At 39.5% G+C, this 8094-nt stretch overlaps 1 long non-coding RNA gene across 1 annotated transcript; it reads right to left on the bottom strand.

The window, feature by feature from the left end:
• Nucleotides 1-4107, bottom strand: LOC128604467 (uncharacterized). The gene is made up of 3 exons (XR_008385184.1): nt 4096-4107; nt 2565-3886; nt 1-476 (listed from the first exon to the last, which is right to left on the bottom strand). It is a non-coding gene; the product is annotated as an uncharacterized LOC128604467 (long non-coding RNA).
• Between the last annotated feature and the right edge of the window lie 3987 nt (nt 4108-8094).

Here is an 8094-nt window from a genome sequence, read left to right as displayed (position 1 = left end):
TACAAGTGAAAAGTGAATAGTTTTTAAAAAAAAAAAAACCTAATTAATCTTGTACAGATGATTACTGATATAGACAATGATGTAGTGTGTAGGGAAACAGGGGGCTCCACGTGGGTTAAATGTGGGTTAGTGTGGAACAGCAGCAGGGTGATATGGAGGCTCCTGCATGGGCTGGACATGGGCAGTTATAACACCAATAATGTCTACAACTGATATGTTTAATAATCTTACATATAACCATGTTTTTTAATTACTTTATTAACTATAGCTTAAAAAATAAAAAATATTTAAAGAGTTAAAGTGCAAAATTGGGCATCGTCTGTGTGTGTGTGTGTGTGTGTGAGAGGCATACTCTAGAGCTTTCCTCCGAGTGTGTTACGTGTGTGATGCAGCATGAGCAGCAGTTCCAAAAGGTGAGTTTGTCTTCACATGTCTGGGAGGAAGCACATGTTAGCCTTCACCCTCCCCGGCTGTAGCTGTGTATGATATAAGAGAGCGTTTGAAAAAAAAATTATGCTTTTGAATTTTACAAATGCTCTACCTAGTAGCACAAACTACTTTACAGCTACCCACTAGCTAGAAAGACAATGCTATCAGTCTAAAATGCCAGCTATTTAGTCTTGTATTTAACGGGTGTGAAATTGTAAAGCATCAGTATCAATTGTAGTTTGGTGTAGTTTGAAAACTACGGCTCTTTTTAAAGCTTTTTAATGGCTATCATGTGGCACGTGTTGGTTGGTGCGACCAAGAACTATCAGTTATTTCCCAAGTGCAGAGGATTCCTGTTCTGGTAATGGTGGAGGCTCTTCGTGAAAGAAGGTGACCACACGACAACGTGAAAATTCACTACCACCAAAGAAAAGGATGAAGTTAAAAAGGCGATGTGATGCCTTGAAAAAGGCATTTTAAATAACTTTTGCACTCAGTCGTCAATAAATAATTTTGAGTGAATTCGACATTAATCTGGAATTTAGTAACCTAGCATAATTTTTAAGAGCCTCTGGGACACCACGTTGAAGCAAGCACATTTGGGGCTGCCATTTTGTGGTGTTCATAGGTACATATGGTAGTCAGCAAAAAAATTTTAAATGAAACCTTCACAAATTTCAAAATGAGTCAATGCAGGTAGCCATTGTCAGTCATTCAACAAAGGTAGATGGGAAAGTTTCAACTTATTTTTTTATCTGTGTATAAAGTCTGACAATGGCTACCAACTTTCAAGATTTTTAAATCAGATTTTGAAGTTTTGTTGGCCAACCTTATCTAGACTACATTAACCACAGCAGCGATTTGGAACTGCAATACAGTGCACTTAGGCTGTACTTCTAGTATTTTCTCCATAATATCAGCACAATTGTTGTATTTAACAATAGACACCATGGTTGAGAAGTCAGGGTACATGGACTAGAACATGCAGACTGAGAACCTGTTCAGTATGAGGAATAAAGGATGTTACAAAAAAAAAAGTCATAGCTTTTGAAACCGATGATAACTTAAATTCTCATATTTTCATCTTTTATTCCACTGGAAATCAGACTATACAGCTCCTCCTCTTTCTGCATGTAGGGATTCTCTAAAACATAAAACACACACCGAAATGCTGCCCTGTTGTTGAGTTCTTTTATGAGTCATTTTGTACATGTACAGTTATAAAGATTTTTTTTATTATTATTTTGAATTTGTATGTCCGCGACCCTGAAGAAGGAGTAAGCGGTAGAAGATGGATGGATGGATGGATGTCAGTTGTGTTGTCTTTTCCGCTTCTCACAACTCAAGAACATGCTTCTTTTGACCACTAGATGACAGCAGATATTTTTCATACGTCTCACACTGAAGAGGGAAAAATCTGTTTAAATCTGTTTTTTTGAGCAGATACTACACCTACATGACAGATGATGGACCTTGTGTGTGTGTGTGTGTGTGTGTGTGTGTGTGTATGGGGGGAGAGAAAATGAGGGAGAGATCAATTTTCCTATCCCATACTGTAAACAGTAACAGCACCATACTAAGTTTAAACAACTATCATGACGTCACATGGCAAGTTTCGGCCCAAACCTAAGGAAAATCTTCAAAAATTGCGAGCTCCTGCTAATACTGCGTGTTTCCTTGATTTTGCATTAATTTCCATTAACATGGACAATAATAATCCGATATTAACCCGATTAAGACAACACTCTAATTAAGAAAACATCATAATTTCTGATGACCTTAATCTGACTAAAGTCATACTCGAAGTAAACACAAATGGAATTAAGACGTGTGGAGTATTCCTGTTTTATTTGCATTATCGACATGCATTACAGACATGTACACACGTTAATCACACCGTTAACGTCGTGTGGGAGTTTTCACCGCATCTTGCGACAGGACACGTACACACACAGCAGCGCTCACTACTGTATAGTAGGTGAAATACATGTATGTACATGCATCGGACGCAGCCCACGACTTCATGCAGTCGTCTATTTGCATGTATAACATGACAAATAATTAACTGCTTTAATGCAAATTAAAAATGAAAAAGCCCAAACTGTATACGGTACCATAACGAAGACAAACTGTACATTGATACGTGAAATTCTGGAGTCAATGTCAGACAGCGTGGCGTGGGAACGTAATGACGTGTGCCGTTAATCGATTTCTGTTCTATAACATGTAAAACAGGAACATGAAAGGAATATTCTAAAAGCAACTGTCCATAATTTGTACACTAGTGTCTACAAACATTAATGGGTTAACTTTGATGTGTCAGATTTATATAATTTTGCTCACAGCTGATTAGTCCAATTTGGGGTTCAGTTCTCTTACCCAGAATAAAACCTGCAGTAAAATAGGCAGAGTTGTAGCTGGCTGCTCAAGTTGCTCGCCACTCAAGCACCTTAATAACTGTTGATCATTTCGGAAGAGTTGTGGAAGACATTTCCAAGAAAGGTATCAGTTTACACAGAAAGAAATGCGCAGCGCTGATTAATTCGGTGATAGGACCAGTAGTGCATGAAGACCTTCAGGCAGATATAAGACGTGGACTACACTTTTTTTTTATTGCAAGAAAAGGAAACAGCACTGCATTGAAATACAATAAAACAAAAGAAAAAGGAAGAGAGATAGAGAAAAAAACAATAGCACCTCAATCAGTAAAAAAAAAAATGATCATAATTCATCAGAAACTTGTTATTCTTATTGTTATCAATGAGTTTAAGAGATTTTACAATAAGAGAAATCTCAGCAAGAAAGACATAAAATCAGCAAAATTGAGCCATTAATTCAACAGAAAAGCTGGATCCCAAATCAATCCCTACCTACATTTATCACGTCACACCTGCTACCATGGAGCCATTTGGGTGGGACTCAGTCATGAAAGACAGGATGCCATGGTGGGATTTTCTGCTTGGATGGCAGTTGCACTACACCTAGATGAACAGGAGGGGGCAGTATGACCTCGAGTAGACCACAATCTAATGAGTAAAGTTTGAACTGCTTTTTGCTTCATAGAGAATCGTATTGAGTTAATATAATGTTCCGTTTCTTCCTTGAAAGATATAACACAGGGTTGTTGTTGTTTTGTTGTTGTTGTTGTTGTTGTTTTACAGGAAAACTTATATTTGTGAATATGGAATTTTGCCATCAAATTCACCACAGTTTCAGGACAACTGTCACAAAAAGTGCAAATCAAATCAAGATCACCTTTAAACTTAACACAGTAATGTTTCACTGGGTAAATCCTGTCTATCATTTTAAATGATAGCTCTTTGCCTTCGTTTGAAGTTAAATATTGAGCAGATATAAGCCAGAGCTTTTCCCAAACAATATTGTCTGTCAGATGATTCCAATATGAGTAAATATGAGGCAAAGACAGTTTCTATGAAATAACGCTCTTATGGTGGATCTGTTTTAAGGTGAAAAACAAATATTACCTACATAAGAACTTATTAAAGTAGCTGGGGATCATTGATGAATGTTAATTCTTTTCTTATGTCTAAACAGCATATAGACATTAAAAGATATTGCACCAAAATTTTTTGCATAGTCCCCTGGTGTTACAGGAATCTTATAATGTGCCAAAAACTCATTAGAAGTGAAAAGAAAACCATTTACATTAAATAACCGATGCACCGATATGATGCCAGTCTTATTTTCAGCTCGTTGCTCAGAGCAACAGTCCGCGCTGACACCGTGACCACGTGACTCGTTGCCGCGGGCAACGCTAGGGAGCGTCATGAGAGTTCGAAGTTCTAAATTCTTACTCAGCTATTCTTACAGCACTACTCACTAAAACCCAGTGACTTTCTCCTACAACTGTCGCCCATCAGCACTTAAAAACAATGCTGAACAAAGATGAACAGGAAGATCAGGAGCAGCAGAGAAGAAAGAAGTTGTGAGAGAGCTCCATAAGAACATCTCTGGGAAAATGCAGCAAGTGAAACCCTCCTTTTGTAACAACAGAGAAACCAATTTGCAAGGGCATGTCCTTGCCAGGTATCTCTACCACCAAGATGCATCCAGATGTCCGGAGATTATCCGGCTTCTGAACGAGGATCTGGAATTAGCCGAGGTAACATTGCGCATATATGCCAGGTACTTTAAGTTTAGATTCATGTCTCTGATCGAGGCTCTCGGATCGTTCCTTAAAGTGCTTTGGACAGAGGATGAACCTCAGATTCAGCATCAACTTATTACTCACTTCAGTTATAGGTACCTTCAGTGTACTAGACAGCCGCTCAATTTACACGCTGATTTGTACTACATGAGCTGGGCCATAATCAAACTGAATGCTGATCTTAATGGCAATCACAAAGGGAGGAAAAGGACTTGTGAAGAATTCATAGCGGACCTGAAAAGAGTGAATTGCTTCTCACAGTGTAATCTGGAAGAATGGAAGGATGTTTATGAATCAATTAAAAGAAAGCCGCTAAAAATGTTCAGAGTAATAGCTAGATGTGAGGCTGCAGACAAAAAGGAAACGGAAAAAGCAACAAAGCAGAGAGAAGTTGCATCTGGAGTAACAGAAGAGGGAGAAGTTGCATCTGGAGTAACAGAAGATGGAGAAGTTGCATCCGGAGTAACAGAAGATGGAGAAGTTGCATCCGGAGTAACAGAAGAGGGAGAAGTTGCATCCGGAGTACCAGAAGATGGAGAAGTTGCATCCGGAGTAACAGAAGAGAGAGAAGTTGCATCTGTAGTAACAGAAGATGGAGAAGTTGCATCTGGAGTAACAGAAGAGGGAGAAGTTGCATCTGGAGTAACAGAAGAGGGAGAAGTTGCATCTGGAGTAACAGAAGATGGAGAAGTTGCATCTGGAGTAACAGAAGAGGGAGAAGTTGCATCTGGAGTAACAGAAGAGGGAGAAGTTGCATCTGGAGTAACAGAAGAGGGAGAAGTTGCATCTGGAGTAACAGAAGATGGAGAAGTTGCATCTGGAGTAACAGAAGATGGAGAAGTTGCATCTGGAGTAACAGAAGAGAGAGAAGTTCCCTCCAGAGCAACAGAAGATGAAGATCAAATGCAGGAAGTGAACCTATTTCAGAAATGGGGAAAAAAAACAGAGGAAGCAGAAATCCTTGGCAGGCACCTCTTCTACCGGAAGAAGTTCAGATGTCCGGAGAATATTCAGCTGATGAGTGAGGATCTGAAATTCGCCGATGCAACAGTGAAAGCGTACGTCTCACACTTTAGGCCTTTGCCTTGTCTGGACAAGGATTTCCGATGGTTCCTCAGTGTGTTTTGGCCAGAAGATGAACCTGAGCTTCAGCATCTACTTGTAAAGCACTTTACTCGTCTGTTCCTTACATGTACTGAACTGTCGCTCGAGTTCCAGCCTGTAATGTATTACCTGTGCTGGAGCATGATCATACTGAATGCTGATCTTAATGGTGGTCACAATGGGAGGAAAATGACTCGTGAAGAATTTATAGCGCACCTGAGTAGTGCGACTAACTTTCGGCTTTCTCTTAAAATCATGAGGGGAATCTATGAATCGATCAAAACGCAGCCACTAACATTCTTCACAGTGAGAACTAGATGTCAGTCTGCGAAACCAAAGGATTCCGGCTCTAACTCATCATTTGGGACTGAAAACAACCCTACCACTACTGTCTACAAAAAAGGAAATCTCATCTGCAAAAGAGTTAAGGACGAGAATGGTAGAAAAACCAAAATAGGCCAGAGAGCATGGAAACCATTTACTGCAGTTCTAAAAGGCATGGTCCTGCATCTACAACAAGACACAGACAAGAGGAATGCCATTAGACTGGATCATGCCTTGGCATACCCTATAGATTACAAAAAGAGGCCTCATGCGCTGTGCCTCAGGACCGCAGACGCCAGACTCTTCTACTTCCAGGCCGAGAGAGAAGTAGAGCAGGCATCATGGGTTGCGATCATTAACCGCATCGCTGCCCGTTACTCTTCTCCTCCACTCACTTCAGCTTCACATGACATCAACGCATATTGTCCTCAGCTCCTACCTTCATACCCCACCGCTCGGACTTTAGAGCAGCAGCTTCAGTTCCACAAGGACCAGTTAAAGAGGGTTTCGGTGGAGGAGGTGCAGGAGATGCAGCGCTACCTAACGTATGTGAAAGCGTTACAGGAGCTTGTTGCAGAAAAGGCTTCAGCGACTCAACATAAAGGATAATTGCACACTGTTGTCTTCGACAAAGAGGATAACAACAATCTACATAAACATGTGAAATATTATTGCTTACAAAAATAAATAAAGATCATTCAAATGATACAATGATGGCTCTGATACAGTTCTTTGCATGTCTAATACAGTATAGTTACTATAGGTGCTTCCGGTAAAATTGGTATCCCTTCTTCCTTTTCATCTTCATTATGGAATGAATGTGTCCTTATAAAATAAACATCATCATGCAGTGAATGTGTCATTGTGGAATAAAAGTTTCATTACGAAGTGAAAAAAATATTGTAAAATAAATGTGGCGTTATTCAATTAAATTTCAATTCAATTTTATTTGTGGAGCAAATTTTATAATGGACATTGTCTCAAAGCAGCTTTACAGAAATATATAAAAGTGTGAAGAATTTATCCCTATTGAGCGAGATGTTAAGAGGAAGAAACCTTGAGAGGAACCAGACTCAGAGGGGAACCCGTCCTCATCTGGGTAACGACGGACAGTGTGAAAGTAAAGGAAAGTTCATTATGGCTTTATATGAAGTCTGTTTGATGAACTAGTCCATTGTTCAAAGGAGACCCGAGTGCAAAACTGCATGTTGTAATTGCAGTCCTTAGGCCTTAGAAGTAACCGTACTCCCAGTAACCACAGTGAGTGTGTCCATCTGGAATTGGAGTAGATGAGATCTCCAGCCAGAGGTAGGGCATCCGAACAGATCAGGCAGGTCCAGAGAGCAGAAAGGAACAGGATCTCTAGCATCTCCATAAACTTGTATGTAATTTTATATACACGCTTTAGTTTTTAAACTTAATTAGAACTCTAAAGCAAAAAGTGTTCAGAGCGCCTTTCTTACATCAAGTGAATCACTTGGCCAAAAAAGTTTTGAAAATGTACTTCTGTTAGCAGACTCGAAATATCACCTGATAAATGTTTAAAATATGGATTTCTTCCTTTGAATATGTAAATATTACAAACTGAATTCATTTGGATAAAAGAAAAAAACCCACCTGCACTAAACGTGTTCTACTGCACAAGTGTGATTTGGGATTGGGCTCAAAGAGGGAACAGTGAATTTGACTGTGTGTGTGTGTGTGTGTGTGTGTGTGTGTGTGTGTGTGTGTGTGTGTGTGTGTAATCATATAATGCTGTTAATGTAATGCAAGGGCAAAATCTTCTTGTTTTCCCCTCTGTTTAGAACAAACTGAGGAAAATAAGACACAAAACAGTTTTTTTCAAATCATGAGAAATTTATTCAACTTTATTCCGTATACAAGGATCAAACTTAAAAAGATCAAAATGGTTTTATTCAAAAGCATGCCGCCATAAACACGGACACAAAACTTCCCAAACCTTGGTTGTTGTTTCTTCAGCGTTGCTCGACACCTAAAGGAGGAGATCTTTGACCCTGGCCAGATCGGACCGGCCTGTCTTGAGATCAGGACTGCTTTTAAAAGCAACC

Source organism: Ictalurus furcatus, chromosome 29 (assembly GCF_023375685.1).
Source record: "Ictalurus furcatus strain D&B chromosome 29, Billie_1.0, whole genome shotgun sequence".
Taxonomy (NCBI): Eukaryota; Metazoa; Chordata; class Actinopteri; order Siluriformes; family Ictaluridae; genus Ictalurus; species Ictalurus furcatus.
Note: the sequence above shows the minus strand (reverse complement) of the source record. Positions and strands in the feature narration are given on the sequence as shown.